The sequence below is a fragment of the Primulina eburnea genome, chromosome 16, assembly GCF_022965805.1.
Source record: "Primulina eburnea isolate SZY01 chromosome 16, ASM2296580v1, whole genome shotgun sequence".
NCBI lineage: Eukaryota > Viridiplantae > Streptophyta > Magnoliopsida > Lamiales > Gesneriaceae > Primulina > Primulina eburnea.
In genome coordinates, this window is record NC_133116.1 from 29,648,000 (window position 1) to 29,667,556 (window position 19,557).

The following is a 19,557-nucleotide window of genomic DNA, read 5'->3' on the forward strand; positions in this document are numbered from 1 at the left end:
TACACAATTGATAAACATGATATAATTAAATACAATCATCTATAGTATGTGGTTTGGTTTGGGAAACTCAAATAATGTCTTATTTGAGTTGTGGCTTCCCAAACAAACATGATTTATACCTTTCGTCGTAGAATCGCTGTCACGGTCGCCAAACTGAATCTGAAATGGAAATGTCGATACACAATCTATCAATCTTTAATCTAATCAACACTTAACCAAGTCACTACGTGATCTCAATACAATTTGACGGCATAACGACGTGATTCTCGATACCGGTCAATCAAATCTTTGTTACATTATCTCATTCTCAATCATTCTAATTCATAACCCAATACAATATCCATCCAAAACACAATAAATCATATCCCAACAATTCATAAATCATACTGAAATTCATAGGAAATGCATATGATATCCTTTCTTTGATCCGTTTACAAATATATCATGCTCAATATGCCAAGAACACAATATAACTATCATATTCTCATTTCCCCAATATCTGAATTTCAAAACTTACTGAAATCGAATAGACTTACATCACTTTGTAGATACTGAAGAGAGGAGTTCAAAACCGAAGTCGGATCGAAGTTTGGATTGCTAAATCTTGCAAAATCACCCTTATAAGTGAAGGAGAAACTTTGGAAGCTTTTCTCTCTGAAACTATCGAATTCTACTGAAAACATGAAGAAAAAATCGAGACATTTGTATATATATCTTGCATGATTCAAGACACATGGCTAATCCTTTGCATTACACGTCTCGCGCATATGCGCGGCATTACTCGCGCATATGCGCCGAACCTACTGTCTCGGCAAATTTAGCACTCGCGCATATGCGCCACTAAACTCGCGCATATGCGCCAATGGTTCTGGACGCTCCGCGCATATGCGCCACTACTCTCGCGCATATGCGCCAATGCCACTGGCCTGCTCGCGCATGTGCGCGCATTTCTTCGCGCATGTGCGCCAAGGCTACTGAAATTTCCATGCATATGCGCGCATTCCTTCGTGCATATGCGCCATAGCTTCGGCCCTTTACATTTATTCTTCACCTTTCACATCTTTTCTCATGTCTTTCCTACCCTCAGTTTACTTAGTGTTTCTCATGCAATGTCATGCACTCTCACACTATCAAATATCGCCTTATCAAATATCGCCTAGATGAAGATTAATAAATCTCGAGCCTTACAGGGGGGTTTAATAAACACTCACGGATTATATATATTTTTCGAAGATTGGGTTCAGTTTAGTGACAAACTGACACTCCATATCTCGTCAGTCGATAACAATCAGTTTAACTGAAAAACAGTTGCGGAAGTAAACTGACTGAGAGATAGAATAACTGAAGTAAAAAGCACACGATTTGTTTTTGGATGTTCGGAGAATAGAATAACTCCTACGTCACCCCTTCTATCACGAAGATAGGATTTTCACTAAAAGACTTTGATCGAATACAAGAGTTGTACTGACCTACTTCAGTTTGGACTTAACACTGCCAAAACTGAAACTCTTAGTTCACAAAAAATTTTACAGTGCGTGGCTGAATTTAACACGAGTGAATGAATCTAACAAAGATTTCAAAGTGCTAACAAGCTCGTAAATATAGCCTTGATTGCTACTGATATGTGTCGTTTTTACGTGTTTTATTGCATTGGTTTAGTTGTGTTTGCACTGTGCATGCATGCATTTCTTTTACTTTTTGTTCATTTTCGAGTAATCATTTGCATTTTATCATGTCTCACTTGTATGTGATGAAATTACAGGAAAAATGGTCGGAAAAACCAAGAATGAAGCAAAGTGTAAAGTGTTGAAGACAAGGAACTTTGGACAGAAAGTTCGGCGCTCGAGCGGTAGATTTCTACCGCCCGGGCGCCACATTTGACTAGCAAAGAGAAGAAGACAGAAAGTTTGGCGCTCGGGCGGTACATTTCTACCGCCCGGGCGCGAGAAGGTGCATCCGAAGACAGAAAGGTCGCGCTCGAGCGGTAGTTTTCTACCGCCCGAGCGCGAATGCTGCATGTGCCAAGGAGAATTACAGAAAGTGTGGCGCTCGAGCGGTACTTTTCTACCGCCCGAGCGCCGCCTATTTTTGGAAATTATCGTGCGCGATTCTCTACCTTATTTTGGAGGTGTGGTTGATATGGTAAGGCTAATGCACGTTTTTGGGGGATTATTCATACAGGATTTGCAGGAGCACAAGGAGTTTTTGGAGAGCCTTTGCACTTGGATTGAGGATTCGACGGCTTTCCGGGCATCGTTCTTCGCAGATTTCGTCACGTCTCGTATTTCTAGTTTATTTTCCGTTGTTTAAATATTGTTTTGCTTATTTTCATTATGAATTCTAGTAGCTAACTTTCATATTTGTTGGGATTAAAGGGGATCCTACCCCAAACTTTTAGTTGATTAATTTATATTTTGAGTTGTGCTTTATTCTTGATTGTACTACGATTTTTATTGTGTCGTTTGAGCGTAGCTAACTTTTACGACAATTTTATATCACGAGTGAGTTCGAGAGAATAACTAGTGATAGGATCGAGTAGTATAATCTGCGGATCTACAATTTGCATAGACATATGAAATTGGATACGTGCCGATAGTCATAGTCCTTAGGGTCGAAAACTAGGGGATTTCATCAATCGAAATGCGGTTCATTCTTGATAAATAATTAAAGACATTTAATTACTTCATTGAGTGAATTAGTTTGGCATAGCTCGAGAGAGTGTGTTCAATTGAATAGGAAATCCTGTCGTAAGCGTAGAACACAATCGAACGAGTTAATTAATTAATAAGGGGTAGGTGAACACATTTAATTACTTTCCTCCGTCGAAGACCATGAAGCTGCGGGCAGACATCACAACATTTGCTCAGTTCGATCAAGAGTCACTATATGAGGCGTGGGAGCGTTTCAAAGATCTATTACGAAGATGCCCACATCACGAGTTGCCACTTGGGTTAGTCGTTCAAACCTTTTATTACTGTTTGCTTACTCCTAACCGTACTATGATAGATGCTGCTGCGTGTGGGAACCTTTTGAGGAAGACGGCGGAAGAAGGATATGAGTTGTTGGAGGAGATGGCTGCGAGCAGCTATCATCCTCAATCTGACAGGAACAACCAGCGGAGAAGTGCCGGAGTTCACCAGGTAACTGATTTTTCTGTTATTACTGCACAACTTGACGCTTTAAACAGGAAAATAGACGGCTTGAACGTGGGTGGCACGGCTATGCGTCTCAAGAGATATTCTGTGAGAAGTGTGGAGGGGAACACTATGTGAAAGACTGTCAAGATGGAAGTCCCTTCTATGTGCAAGATGAGGCACCGGTGAATCAAGTGGGAGTCCAAAACCGCCCAAGAATGACCCTTACTCGAACACATATAATCCTGGGTGGAGGCAACATCCCAACTTCTCATGGGGCGGTCAAAACAGTCATAATAGGCCGCAAGGAGGACAACAATATGGGAAACAACCGATGTACAGATCCGATCCTCCTAGAGAAGAAAAGTCCAACTTGGAACAAATGATGTCTAAGTTTATCTCATCCACTGAAACTCGACTCCAAAGCCAAGATGCATCAATAAAGGGGCTCGAGAATCAAATTGGACAGTTGGCCAAAATGATAGCAAGTAGAGAGCCGGGCACCTTGCCAAGTAATATCGAGACTAATCCAAAAGAGCAAGTGAAGGCCATTGAGTTGAAGAGCGGAAAAGTTTTGGAGCCTAGAGAAAAAGAGAAAAGCCAAGTACCGGATGAACATGCTGCGACGTCTCAAGGTAAGTCATCTAACTCTACACCAGCACTCACTGCACAACCTAAGATTGTTATCCCTCCACCTTTTCCTGCAGCATTAAAAAAGGCAAAACTAGATGCACAATTCGGTAAGTTTTTAGAGGTGTTTAAAAAATTGCATATTAATATTCCTTTTGCCGATGCTTTGATGCAAATGCCTAGTTATGCTAAATTTTTGAAGGACATCTTAGCCAACAAGAGAAAATTGGAGGATCACATGACGGTAAATTTGACCGAAAGTTGCTCTGCTTTGGTGCAAAACAAAATCCCACCGAAACTAAAAGACCCAGGGAGTTTTTCTATCCCTTGCATGATTGGTGATGTAGTTTTTCGTAAAGCATTGTGTGACCTTGGTGCAAGTATTAATCTTATGCCTCTATCTGTTTTCAGGAAACTCGGATTAGGAGAGCCTAAGCCGACGAGGATGTCCTTGCAACTAGCTGACAGGTCTGTCAAGTACCCCCGCGGAGTGATTGAGGATGTGCTAGTAAAAGTGGACAAATTCATTTTTCCTGCAGACTTCGTGGTGCTCGACATGGAAGAGGATACAGAGATGCCTCTGATTTTGGGGAGACCATTCCTTGCAACTGGCAAGGCACTTATTGATGTGCAAGAGGGAAAGTTGAGATTGAGAGTGGGCGAAGAAGAGATTACATTTGATGTTTTTAATGCACTTAAGCACACACTACATTCTGATAGTTGTTTTCGAATTGATGCTTTTGACTCTCTTGTATCCAACTATGTGCAGGATGCTCTTAGGGACCCTTTGGAGGCCACTATCAATACTGAATTGGGAGAAGAGGAGTTAGACGAAGAAAGGGCTGAAATTATGGCACACTTTAATGCCAACCAACCATGGAGAAGGCCAATGAGGATGCGACTGGAGGATCTAGGAGAACGAAGAGATTTGACCCCTCAAAGGTCAAGCATCGAGGATCCACCAACGCTTGAGCTAAAGCCGTTGCCTCCACACCTCAAGTACGTATACTGAGGTGAGAATAACACTTTACCTGTCATTATCTCTGCTGCTTTGACAGATGTGATGGAGGACAAGCTGTTGGAAGTTTTGAAAGCGCAGAAGGGCGCATTTGCGTGGAAGGTGGCAGATATCAAAGGAATAAATCCATCCGTCTGCATGCACAAGATCTTGATGGAAGAGAAGTACTCACCTCTTGTGCAACCTCAAAGACGATTAAATCCAAAGATGCAAGAGGTAGTAAAGGCTGAAACAATTAAGCTTCTCGACGCAGGTATTATCTATCCTATATCTGATAGTGCATGGGTAAGTCCTGTTCAGTGTGTGCCAAAGAAAGGTGGGATTACTGTTATCACAAATGAAAATAATGAATTAATACCCACTAGGACTGTTACGGGATGGCGTGTGTGCATTGATTATAGGAAATTGAATGATGCTACCCGTAAAGACCACTTTCCCCTTCCCTTTATTGATCAAATGCTTGAGAGGTTAGCGGGTCATGAGTTATATTGTTTTTTAGATGGGTATTCTGGGTATAACCAAATCATGATTGCGCCCGAGGACCAAGAGAAAACCACCTTCACTTGTCCTTATGGCACTTTTGCTTTTAGACGGATGCCATTTGGTTTGTGTAATGCCCTTGCCACTTTTCAGCGATGCATGACTGCTATATTCCATGATATGATTGAAACTTTTCTTGAGATATTTATGGATGACTTCTCGATTTTTGGCTCGTCTTTTAATGATTGTTTGCAGAACTTGCAGGTAGTGTTGAGGAGATGTGAGGAGACAAACTTGGTGCTTAATTGGGAAAAATGCCACTTTATGGTACCAGAGGGAATTGTCCTAGGGCACAAGGTTTCGGGGCACGGAATAGAGGTGGATAAGGCGAAAGTTGAAGTTATCAAGAACTTACCACCGCCGGCGTCCATAAAGGGAGTTAGAAGTTTTCTAGGCCACGCCGGTTTTTACCGACGTTTCATCAAAGATTTTTCTAAAATTGCAAAACCTTTATCTTCTTTACTCATGAAAGATGTGCATTTTGATTTCAATTCTTCTTGCTTGCAGGCATACGAGAAGTTGAAAGAGCGCTTAGTGACGGCTCCTATCTTGGTGGCACCGGATTGGGATCTACCCTTCGAGATCATGTGCGACGCCAGCGATACTGCGGTAGGTGCTGTACTCGGACAAAGACAAAACAAGGTATTTCACACCATATACTATGCAAGTAGGACTCTAGATGAAGCACAATTGAATTATGCCACCACCGAAAAAGAGTTACTTGCAGTAGTGTTTGCACTTGACAAGTTTGATGCTTATCTTGTTTTGTCGAAAGTAATTGTGTTTACTGATCACTCTGCCCTTAAATATTTACTTGCAAAGAAAGATGCAAAGCCACGCTTACTTCGGTGGATTTTATTATTACAAGAATTTGATGTGGAAATAAAAGATAAGAAGGGTGTTGAGAATGTGGTTGCAGATCATTTGTCTAGATTAGAATTTATCAGTAATGATTGTGTGACTGATGCGATTAATGATTGGTTTCCGGATGAGCAGTTGTTTGAGGTAAAAAATTGTCCATGGTATGCAAATCTTGCGAATTTTCTTGTTACAGGCTCACCTCCCCCAAATCTTACATTTCACCAAAGAAAGAAATTCTTTTCGGACGTGAAATATTATTTTTGGGAAGAACTTTTCTTGTTTAAGATTTGTGCAGATTCTATGATTCGGAGATGTGTGGCGGAGGAAGAGATGGGATCGATTCTTACTCATTGCCATGACCGTGAGGTAGGTGGTCACTTTGGACCAACGAGGACGGCATCTAAGGTACTCGAATGTGGCTTTTATTGGCCAACCCTCTTTAAAGATGCTCGTTCTTATGTGCTAGCATGTGATAAATGCCAACGGACAGGTAATATCTCTAACCGTCACGAAATGCCTTTAAATAATATCATTGAGTGTGAGGTTTTTGATGTGTGGGGAATAGATTTCATGGGACCGTTTCCCAGTTCTTTCACGAAAAAATACATTTTGGTGGCGGTGGATTATGTGTCTAAGTGGGTAGAGGCGGAAGCATACGCCACTAATGATGCTCAAGTGGTTCTAAAATTTTTGAAGAAAAACATTTTTAACCGCTTTGGAACACCACGAGCAATCATTAGTGATGGTGGCACTCATTTTTGCAACAAACTCTTTGAAAAACTTTTAAGCAAATATGGTGTCACACATAAGATCTCTACCTCTTATCACCCCCAGACGAGTGGGCAAGTTGAGGTGTCTAACCGAGAGATAAAGCGAATTTTGGAGAAGGTGGTAGGTGTCAGTAGGAAGGATTGGTCGGTGAGATTAGATGATGCTCTTTGGGCATATAGGACTGCTTTCAAAACACCAATAGGCACGACACCGTACATATTATTGTTTGGTAAAGCATGTCACTTACCTGTAGAGTTAGAGCATCGCGCATATTGGGCAACCAAAGCACTAAACTTTAACTTTACTGATGCAGGTGAACGACGGTTGCTTCAACTAGATCAATTGGAGGAGTTCCGAAATCTGGCCTATGATCTTGCATTGTCATACAAAGAGAAAACAAAGAAGGCTCATGATAAGAGGATCATCGAGAGAAAATTCAAAGAAGGCGAAAGTGTCCTACTCTACAACTCCCGGTTGCGACTATTTCCCGGAAAATTGAAGTCACGATGGTCCGGTCCATTCGTGATCTCGAAAGTTTATCCATCGGGAGCTGTAGAATTGAAAGATGGGAAGGATGGGGCATTTACGGTCAATGCCCAACGACTGAAGCACTACATGGGTGGCACAATTGAGCCGCAACTTGGAATCACTCGGTTCCAAGACACGCCGAGCTGAGACAGACTGACAGTCAAGCTCTCGACGATAAATTGAGAACTTACTTCTTTTCCCTTCTCTTGCATTTAATTTAATTTTCTTTTTCTTTCGTGTCAGCATATTTTGTTTTACTGTTGTTTTATATATATATAAAAAAAGGTGGAATGTGAATTTTTCCCGAGAACTCGGCGCTCGGGCGGTAATTTATTACCGCTCGAGCGCGAAGCTAATACAGAAGTCCAGAGAGCTTGGCGCTCGGGCGGTAATATTTTACCGCTCGAGCGTGAGCATTTGCCTCTACTAACTTTTCCCCGAGGACTCGGCGCTCGAGCGGTAATATTTTACCGCTCGAGCGCGAAGCCTTTTAAAGCGCAGATCCCCTTCCCCTTTCTTCATTCTGCACGAAATTTTCTCTCTCAAAATCCCTAATCCCCAAATTCCCCTCTCAAAAATCCCTCACTACTCTCATTTTGTTCTTTCAATTTTTTGGTGCAGGCGTTCAATATCCACTCTAGTCTCCGGCAACAAGGCACAAACTCCCTTGGGAAGTAAGAACACCATTCTCCAACTCAAAGATTCAACTTGTCCAACACAATGGCTCCCAAAAAGCAAAAAGGTAACCCCGGTTCCTCCTCTTCATCATCGTTTGATAGGGCACGGTTTGTTAGTATAGAGGCTAGGGCTCGATACGAGCATGCAAAAATTCATCGCAACCCAATAGCCGAGAGGGGAGTCCGGCGTCAGTTAGAGGACAGATACTTGGATATTATTGTTGATTTGCAAAGGCGTGGTTGGGAATAATACGGTGAGCAACCTAAGGCAGCGGTAGTGTCTGTGGTTCACGAATTTTACGCCAACGCAGCGGAGGGGCGAAATGGTTTGTTGTTTGTGAGAGGTAAGCATGTACCATATGACTCGGTGACGATCAACGCACTGTTAGGGACGGCGGAGGTTGACGACTCCCACTTCCAGACATTGGTTGCTAACCCAAATTATGATACGATTCTCGCCACATTGTGCCATCCGGGCGCAATATGGAAACCATTGGGCGGCTCGCCGAGTTGTTTTGACGAGAAGTATTTGAAAACCGAAGTTGCCCTGTGGTATTTATTTGTGGCTCGGAGAATGATGCCGGTCTCGCATAAGAGCGAGGTCCAGAAAGAGCGGGCGGTGCTGCTTTATGCGTTGACCGAGGGATACGCCATCAACGTGGGCACACTCATCAATTCACAAATCACACTGAGTGCCCACAACAGTCATGTGGGCCTGTTCTTCCCCACCATTATCTCCGAGTTGTGCGCTAGAGCGGGAGTCGTGTTTCGCGATGATGAGGAGTGGTTGCAACCCATGAAGCCTATTTGTGTCGAAGACCTCCAGCGGAAACGAGCTAAGCGAATCAATGAATTTCCCTCTCGGGAGGAGAACGCCGGTGGATCTAGCACCAACATCCCACGCCACCTCCCACCACCTCCCCGCCGGAGAACTCACACCGATATGATGGCTGAGAATCTCGCCTTCCAAACGCATCAGGGTCAATTCAACTCGTATGTCACCGACCATCTGTCTCACATTGACTCCATGATGCGCTCACTGCTTGTGCAAGGGGGCGTTGACCCATCGACCATCCCACCGTCTCCACTACCCCCTCCCCCATTCCGGTTCCAGTATGATTACTCTCAACATGGGGAGGCCGCAGGAGTGCCACCGCCGGAGCAGGATGAGGATGACACTTGATCAGGGGAGTTTACTGTTTCCCCTACTTCGCATTTTTTTTTCCTTTACCGCTTTTCTGATTTTTCTTTCTTATCATTGTTTCCGTCTAGCATGTTTATTAGCTTTCATGTTTATGTAGTCTGCATTTGTGTTTGCATTTCTGTGTTTGCATTTACATTCATGAGTTGTTTTGTTGTTAGTGTTTGTTTCGTTTTGTGCAATGAGGGCATTGCACAACTCTAGTATGAGGGGGTAGATCGTTATGTTTGTTTAGTTCATGTTTGGTATCGTTTATGGTGAGGAGACATAGTTTATGAGCCAATGATGATGTTGAATTGATAATATACAAAAATATTGATTGGGTCACTTCATGAATGATACTCTTGATTGTTGACGCATGAATTTTGGTACAAAGTTTGAACTTTTTGAGCACATATGTGTGGGGACTAGAATTTTGTAGGAATAATGGTGAAATTTGAAAGTTTTGTGTGGTTAACTTGAAAGGCACCATTTATGAGTTGATTTAGCATGTAAACCCGTGAAAATAAGTCGCTAATTGGGACCTTGAATGAGAAAATTTGATTTGCCTTGAACTTTACATTTACCTCCTTTCCAATGCACTGAATCAAAATGTCATACTCCTAACCAGCTGTAATCCAAAGTATATATTCTTAGCCTAGGGAGTACATGTGTGAAAATTGTGCATTTAAAAAAAAAAAAGAGAAAAAGAGAAGAAAGAAGGAGATGTAAGGTGAGGGGGAGCCGAAATAAAAGGAATGAAATTCTATTCATAGGCTAAAAGTTGGAGATGTAAGGAGACGAGGAAAGTCAGACGAAAAGTCTTGACGATTGCACAATGAAAATGATCGGTGTACTCCCAACTTTTAGCCACTTGAGCTTATTTTCCTTCTTTTCGACACCCTTATCTGCACTTAAAAGTTGAATAAAGTTCAATTTATGGCTAGTGATAAATGGACACGGGGGTGCATGCTAGTGAGACTTGTATTGAAGTGTTAATTGAGTGACTCGCATGATTTGATAATTGATCTATTTGAAATACGAATGACTAGACCCATCATGACACACACACACGTTCAAATGAGTGTCGAGTTATGTGTAGATGAGAATGAGTATTCGTTTGCGATTTGACTTGATTATGATCTATATGTGGGAAAGTTCACTGAGGCATGACATAAAAGTTGTTAACTCACCATTGACATTTACTTGTGTTGGTTATTTCTTGTTTGAGTGTGTTGTGTTCGTTGTGTTTGTTTAAAATCTCGTGCTTTAACCTATTTTGCTCGAGGGCGAGCAAAAGTTTAGTATGAGGGGGTTGATATGTGTCGTTTTTACGTGTTTTATTGCATTGGTTTAGTTGTGTTTGCACTGTGCATGCATGCATTTCTTTTACTTTTTGTTCATTTTCGAGTAATCATTTCAATTTTTCATGTCTCACTTGTATGTGATGAAATTGCAGGAAAAATGGTCGGAAAAACCAAGAATGAAGCAAAGTGTAAAGTGTTGAAGACAAGGAACTTTGGACAGAAAGTTCGGCGCTCGAGCGGTAGATTTCTACCGCCCGGGCGCCACATTTGACTAGCAAAGAGAAGAAGACAGAAAGTTTGGCGCTCGGGCGGTACATTTCTACCGCCCGGGCGCGAGAAGGTGCATCCGAAGACAGAAAGGTCCGCGCTTGAGCGGTAGTTTTCTACCGCCCGAGCGCGAATGCTGCATGTGCCAAGGAGAATTACAGAAAGTGTGGAGCTCGAGCGGTACTTTTCTACCGCCCGAGCGCCGCCTATTTTTGGAAATTATCGTGCGCGATTCTCTACCTTATTTTGGAGGTGTGGTTGATATGGTAAGGCTATTGCACGTTTTTGGGGGATTATTCAGACAGATTTGGAGGAGCACAAGGAGTTTTTGGAGAGCCTTTGCACTTGGATTGAAGATTCGACGGTTTCCGGGCATCGTTCTTCGCAGATTTTGTCACGCCTAGTATTTCTAGTTTATTTTCCTTTGTTTAAACATTGTTTTGCTTATTTTAATTATGAATTCTAGTAGCTAACTTTCATATTTGTTGGGATTAAAGGGGATCCTACCCCAAACTTTTAGTTGATTAATTTATATTTTGAGTTGTGCTTTATTCTTGATTGTACTACGATTTTTATTGTGTCGTTTGAGCGTAGCTAACTTTTACGACAATTTTATATCACGAGTGAGTTCGAGAGAATAACTAGTGATAGGATCGAGTAGTATAATCTGCGGATCTACAATTTGCATAGACATATGAAATTGGATACGTGCCGATAGTCATAGTCCTTAGGGTCGAAAACTAGGGGATTTCATCAATCGAAATGCGGTTCATTCTTGATAAATAATTAAAGACATTTAATTACTTCATTGAGTGAATTAGTTTGGCATAGCTCGAGAGAGTGTGTTCAATTGAATAGGAAATCCTGTCGTAAGCGTAGAACACAATCGAACGAATTAATTAATTAATAAGGGGTAGGTGAACCAGAATTCCCAACAAATTCTTTTATCATTTGAAATTTGATCCATTGATTTAGCATTCATATTTCATCATTTAATCTTTGAGCTTGTTTATTTAAATTTTCTTGAATTTTATTAGTCATAAAACAAACAATCAAATTTCGTCGCTAAAGTTTTAATAACCAAACTAATAATTGTTAAAGACAGTCTCCAGTGGAACGATACTCGTATTCATATACACTATACTATTACTTGACATCGTGCACTTGCGATTACATTTTGAGCATACAAAATCATATTTTCTTGGGAATTCATAGTGCAAGTTTTGCTCGATCAGCTACTGATAAATCTGATAAGAGTGAGCTCTTGATATTTGAATACGAGTAGTGATTTTAGCAGCGTAACAGCAAGCTTGAATATAATAGTTGTTCGTGTTGTTTTCTCAGCTACTTTCTTCACCTATTTATAGGCTTCTCTCTCAACAGTAATATTAAATAACATTTGAATCCTTATATCCGTTGATTGCCACGTCAATATTCTCTGACATTCACACACTGCAATTTCTGAAATGTGGCGTTCCACTCTGAGTTGCAGTCTGCTGTACTATTTGTCGGTTGTCGTTCTCAACTGATGACGTGTACAGCTGAGAGATCAGCTGAAAGACACTCTGCTGGGAAAACTCATAATAGATTGTTTCAACTGATCAGTTCCCAACTGATCAGTCAGTTGCAAATCTAGTTTAGCTGGTATCAGGTTGCCTTAATATTACGCACATTAATATTCAATTAGGCAACTGATAGTTGATTTGCGAAGCCTGGTTACTTGATCAGTTAGTCCAATAAATTCGATGCTTAGTTTGTCAAATCACTGAAATTTAGTTTCCAACACAAAAGCACGCCTAGATCTTTTTTTTCTCATCATTCACATCATTATATGCTGATTTATGTGTTGATTCATGAGAAATTCTTAACCTATTATGTTGCATCCGTTTTGCAAGGTTTTGTCACGAAATATGCATACTATTCTACGTGTACCTCACGTTTTCCATGGTTTTATGAAAGGGGCTGCTAGATCTAGGTTCCAAGAGGCTAAACATGTCAATATTTATGGCGGATAAGGCTGAGGGTGCATCGGTTCAAATCTAGAGGAAGGGGCCAATCCTCTGAGTCCTAGGATGCACATATCGGCTAGATCAGGTTAATTGGGTGGAGTAGCGGTGCATGGCTCATTCCAAGAGCTGGTGTGGGACTTGAATGGTGCGTGACAAGGCCTTGAGTGGTCCATGGTTGGCTGGTAGGGTGACAATGCATGGATCAAAGCTAGATGGCAGGTTAGGGCAAGATTGTGGCTAGATCAGGTGTTTCATGGTGAATCGAGGGGTGCGCATGCATGGGGATGAGAGCCATGGTTAGGTCGGTCTAGGAGTGTCCAGTGGTAGGCTAGGAATGGTTGGTTCAAGGCTGGTCCGGTCTAGTTTGGGCTAGGATTGAGTTCTTGAAGGCTAGGCGCATTAAGGTTCGAAGGACGCAAAGTGCAGAAATTTCCAGCAAGTAGCAGCCGGTTTTAGGTGGTTCAAAATTGCTGGAATTGTGTTGTTTAGGTTCTGGTAGGATGTGATTAAGTTGTGGTTAAAATTTGGGAAAGATTGGTTAAGTTTTGGGTTGATGCGGGTTAAAACCGGGATCCCGGTCCAAGTTTTAAAACGAATCGTAAATATTACGGAACGGGCTCGAGGTTACGTCTATTAAATGATTATAATTATGTATTGAGTTGTTTTAATAATTTCGGGTGGCTTTGGGTCGAAATTTTGAAGTCCAGGGGTAAAACAGTCAATTAGGGTTTTCAGGAGCAAAATGATCATTTTGCACCCGGGTCGAGTTAGCGGTCCTAGCAGCGCCCTGAACACTAAAATTTCATGTTAAAATTGTATATGAAATTATGAACATGAATTTCTACGAAAATACGTTGTATGCTTGATTTTAATGAAATTTACGTATATGCATGATTTTTATAAGTGATTATATGATTATATGTTTTGAAGAATGGGAGTTGATTGTGACTAATACTGTCACGCCCCGAGATCGAGGCTTCTGTAACATCCGGCATTGTTAATCAAATAACAATAAGCCTCGTAGCAAATAGCCAAATATCAATCTTATTTCATAGATTTTCCATTGTCTCTATAAATAAAGAAAAGTACAGAGTTGCGGAAGCGGAAAGTACAAACATTTATGAAGAAAGACAAAGGAACACTAATGGGCTTGAGCATCCAGAAGTTGAATTCTTTCTTCTTTACCAGCCCCAAAACTGCTCCTACTCCTTTTCTTCCACCCGCTCTTCTTTTTCATCTGAGGAGGGATGTAAGGGGATTGAGTGTTTTGGGAAACACTCAGCAAGTGGGGGGCCGATCGAATACCATAAAAATTTAATACGTAACCTTTTTCAAACAATTTTTTTACATAGAATAATATATCAGAATCGGATTGACAGAAATAAAAAATTGAACGAATCAGAACTTTAGAGTTGGATGAACAAAAATTAGATGTTGAACAAATCAGAAATTCGAATCAGAACATTCAGAACAGAACTTATCAGACAAACGGATTATAATGATCATGGGCTATCCTTGATCTTGGGCTCCCTCTGAGGCCTTCTCCTGTGATGGGCTCCCTCTAGGGCCTTTTCCGGCATCCAGGCTCCCTTGAGGGCCTTCTCCTATAGACATACTCCATCTGGGGCCTATTGCCTCACAGGCTTTCCCAATGCATCATTATCAGATTCAAACTTATAACTTATCATTCGGAAATGTACAGGTTCGGACAAAATGAACCAACATAGAACAAAACGGAGGAGCAAACAACGGATGGAACGAAACGATTTTGAAAACATCTTAGTGATTTTCGAAATCCATATATATACATATTGAAGGATGGAGTATGTTAGTGCCTTCGAAAGCATTTCGAACACTAAATTCTCCAATGAGCTGCAATAGCTCGTGTTCTAAGAATATTAACACCGATGAATTAAATCGAGTTTGGTTTAAACCAAGCAGAAGAAACTCGAATTAATCCTTCGTGAAGAATACTGATATAATAGAAAACATTTTAACTTATGTAAACTGACTAACCGAAAGAAGACATGTTAGTTTTTACATTCTTCAGTTCAGTTATGGTGACAACTGAACTGACGAATACTCCAACTTATCAAAACAGTTTGAAAGCAATAGTTAATCAGTTAAATACACAAGATATGTTTATGGATGTTCGAAGACTTCAACTGCTCCTACGTCACCCCTTCTACCTCCTCGGGTAGGTTCTACTAGAAGACTTTGATTTATACAAACACTTTATACAAACCCACTCAGCTAGGACTTACACTACTACCTAAACCGAACTCCTAGCTACAACTAAAGGCAGCAATTTCCAGTCAACACTTCATTAACGTCTATGTGTCAAAGACTACATACACAAATTTAACATTTTTGCGCAAGACTGTATTTGAGTGGTTTTGAGAGTGAGTGTGTATGTGAGAATTGAACAAGGATGTTCTCACACACAGAGGGAAAGTGGCTTCTAGTCTAAGCTGATACAACGATGAAAATTTCCCTCTAGGCTTAAGTGATTCTGAAAGCTGATATGCAACTGAGCGTTCCCTTTTTGTTTTTCTTCTCAACTCTCGTATATTTTTTTCACTTCGCTTGTTGAGTCTTCACCGATCTTCTCTTTATATAAGTGGGAAAAGCTGATTGTACAGTGACTCATTTATTGTATCCGTTGCATTTGAATCGTCTTCTTGGACTTTATGTCTCGTCTTTTTGACTGCCATTCCGAAGCGCTTTTTATTTAATGCTCTAATGCAACGTCCATTATTGTCCTTTGACTGGACACTGACTTTGTACCTTCTTGCACAGCTGGAATCCATTTTCTGTAAGCTTGTCTTGATCTGCAACTGAAAGGTTCCGACTGATGTTTTGAACTGGTCAGCTGAACTGATCTTCAGTTGGGCTAGTGAAATCAGCCGATTGATCAGTGGAACTGATTAGCTAGGTTTTTCATCAGTTGGACACATCATCGGCTGTCCAGGCTTTTGAAGTTTTCCTGCTAAATCACTTATCAGTTTGGACAATCAACTGAGCTGCTTGTAGACTGATTTAGTCTTGGAAATCAGTTGGTTCAATCAGTTGGCATCTCCGATAGCTTCAGTTTTGGGTTCGTAAACTGATTAGTTCAGTTTTAGCTGTTTGCACACTAAGGTATATTATTAGTAATATGATAACAAGCTTTGTTAGCATCAAAATCAAGATTGCGAACTTGAAAAGTTCCAACACATATCATGCAATAGACGATCAAATTTTAAAACATACATAACTTTAAAACATATAAACCCACTTACACTTAATTCAGAATTGTGGCTTGACCTTTCTTGCTAATCAGACGAAGTCTTGGCCGAAGCTTGGGTAGAGTTTTGCAAACTTTTTGAGTGGAGTCTTGAGTCGTTTCAGCAGCACTTTGACATAATTTTGTTGAGCACGAAGAACCGCACGAAGTCCTCCCTTTTTCCCCTTGCCTTGGCCGAAACTTGGGAGAGAAATGAGAGGGGATTTGAGTGTGTTGTTTGCTACAACACATGGGGTATTTATAAGTGCAAAAGTGATCCTTCTCCTCCCCTTCATTCAGCTGTACAAGACATTGAAATGCCCCCAAAGATGATGGTCCAAATGGCTTCCAAGTAATCAAAGTTTATCCAAAAACCAAAAGTCATCTTGGTTTAGTCAATGGTCACTTCTTACACATTGATTATGTCCAATTTTTAGCTCATCTCATGGATGAATTTTTGTATTTTGTAGGACATTCATCAATGAGCTTCCTTGAGCTGAGGGATTAAGCACATGAGCTAGGGGTTTTTTCTCATGAATGAATGATATCCCTTGAGCTGAGGGTTTTAACTTGTGAGCTGAGGGTTTCTTCAATAAGCTTCCTTGAGCTAAGAATTTCTTTAGTGAGCTACTTCCCGAGCTTTTTGAGGTGATTTACTTCCAAAAACCCGGATCCTCACATCCCACCCTCCTTATTGGAAGTTTCATCCTCGAAACTTGAGTTTGCTTAATATTTGAAAAAGTAAGGTTAAAGGGTGCACATCTTCTCTTCTAGCTCCCATGTTGATTCCCGTTCCGTATGGTTCTACCATTTTATTTTCACGTACAGATGGTGCTGTGTCATAGCACTTGTTCTTTTGTGTCCACTATACGGATATGGATTTCTTCATATTTCAATTCTTCATTCAGGTTGTCATCGAGTAGCAGTGGTGCAACCTCCAGAATATCACTCGAGTCGGGAATGTATATTCTTAGTTGATTAATGTGGAACACATTATGGATTCTTCACATGTCAGGCGGCAAGGCTAGCCGATAAGCTAGGGTTCTGATTCTTTCAAGAATTTCGAAGGGTCAGACATATCTTGGGTTTAATTTCCCCGATTTTCTGAAGTGGACCACTCCTTTCATAGGTGAAACCTTAACATAGGTCTTCTCTCCGACTTAAAACTCCAACGGCCTTCTCTTCAAGTCAGCCCAGCTCTTATGTCAGTCCTGAGCCGCTTTGAGTTTTTTCCCTGATGATAGCTACCATTTCAGCATGGTTCTTGAAGGCATGGTTGAGCTGAAAGAGGTGATAAATTTACTCTTCCTATGTCTCTTCGGCTCAAGGCATCTGCTACCTTGTTTGCTTTAACCGGATGGTAGTTGATCGTTAAGTCATAATCCTTCAAGAGTTCAACCCACCGCCTTTGCCTCATGTTTAATTCTTTTTGGGTGAACAAGTATTTGAGGCTTTCATGATCGGTGAATATCTTGTATTTAGCACCATATAGATAGTGTCTCCATATTTTTAGTGCAAATGCGATGGATGCTAACTCCAGATTATGAGTTGGATAATTTTTCTCATAAGGTTTTACTTGCCTTGATGCATAGGCAATAACCTGACCTTCCTGCATAAGTACACATCCTACTCCTCCATTTGATGCATCACTTTTTGTGAAGTTCTTGCCATCTTGGGGAAATACTAGCACTGGTGTAGATGCAGGTTTTCTTTGAGAATCTGAAAACTCTTCTCACATTTTTCGGTCCAAATGAATCTAGAGTTCTTCAGCGTGAGTTTGGTGAGGGGTATGACTATTGAAGAAAATACCTCAACGAATTTCTTATAATATCCAGCTAAACCCAGAAAGATTCGAATCTCAATTACTGATTTTGGCCATGCCAGTCCACAATTGCCTCTACTTTCTTGGGGTCCACTGAGACACCTAGTTTAGAGATTATGTGTCCCAAGAAGGCGACACTTGTTAGACAAAATTCGCATTTCTTAAATTTGGCATACAATATTTTTTCTCTGAGTGTCTCTAGAGTGAGGCGAAGATGTTCCTCGTGATCTTTCTTACTTTGTGAGTACACAAGGATGTTGTCTTTGAATATGGCCACAAACCTATCGAGGTATGATTTGAAGGCTCTATTCATGAGGTCCATTGTTGGAACATTTCATGTTCGCAATCTTGATTTTGATGTTAACAAAACTTTATATTTTGTTTTTGATGATTTACTTTAGTGCGCAGGTAGCTAGGAACTGATCAGTTAAGCAAGGTAAAACTGAAGCTGTCGAAGACACCAATTGAAAGCATCAACTGATCAACCAAACTGAACCAGTTCAACTGATGTGTCGTAAATGAGTTCAACTGATTGTTTAGTTGATAGGTGGTTCAGCAGGAGAACCTCAGAAGCCCGGCCAACTGAAGGAGTGTTCAACTGATGAAGAGCCCAAATGAAGATCAATTCAATTGAACAAGAGTGAAATCAGTTCAACTAACGAGTCAACTGATTTCACCAGTCCAACTGAAGACCAGTTCAGAACTTCAGTTAGGAGCAATCAGTTACTGATCAAGACAAGCTGGTATAAGTGGAATCCAGCTGTGCGGAAAGGTACAAAACATTTGTCCAGTCAAAGGACAATAATGGACGTTGCATCAGAGCTTAAAGACAAAAGTGTTCCAGAAAGAACAAGACAAATTTCAAGGAACAGATTCAAAATGCGACGGATACAATAATTGAGTCTCACTGTACGATCAAACTTCGCGCCTATAAGTAGAGGGTGAAGATCAGTGGAGAAATATACAACAAATAAGAGAAAAGAAAAGGCACGCTTCAAAGTCATATCAGCTTAAGAGAGAAGCATTCAGACAAGTCGAGAGAACACTTCAACGTGTTATCTGCTTTAGATTAGAAGCATATTTCCCTCAGTGTGTGAGAACACTTTCGGGTAGTTTTTCAGAGAACAGTTCTCACACACACACACACACACCCCACCACTCAAATACAGTCTTTCACAAAGACGTTAAACTTGTGTATGTAGTCTTTCTCACATAGACGTTAAAGAAGTGTTGGCTGGAAGGTGCTGCCTTCAGTCTAGTCTAGGAGTTCAGTTAAGACAGTGGGTAAGTCCTAAGCTGGGTGTGTTTGTACAATTTGTTATGTAGATCAAAGTCTTCTAGTGAATCATACCCAAGGTGGTAGAAAGGGGTGACATAGGAGCAGTTGAAGTCTCCGAACATCCATAAACATATCTTGTGTATTTAACTATTTAACTATTGTTTTCAAACTAACTTAACTAGTTAGAGCATCTGTTTGTTCAGTTCTCACCATAATTGAAATAATGAATGCAAAAAATAATCTAGTCTTTTGGTTATTCAGTTACACAA

At 40.8% G+C, this 19,557-nt stretch overlaps 1 non-coding gene across 1 annotated transcript; it reads right to left on the bottom strand.

Annotated features, from left to right (window-relative positions):
• Positions 1-2,835: 2,835 nt before the first annotated feature.
• Positions 2,836-2,941, bottom strand: LOC140817608 (small nucleolar RNA R71). Its single transcript, XR_012114822.1, has one exon. It is a non-coding gene; the product is annotated as a small nucleolar RNA R71 (small nucleolar RNA).
• Between the last annotated feature and the right edge of the window lie 16,616 nt (positions 2,942-19,557).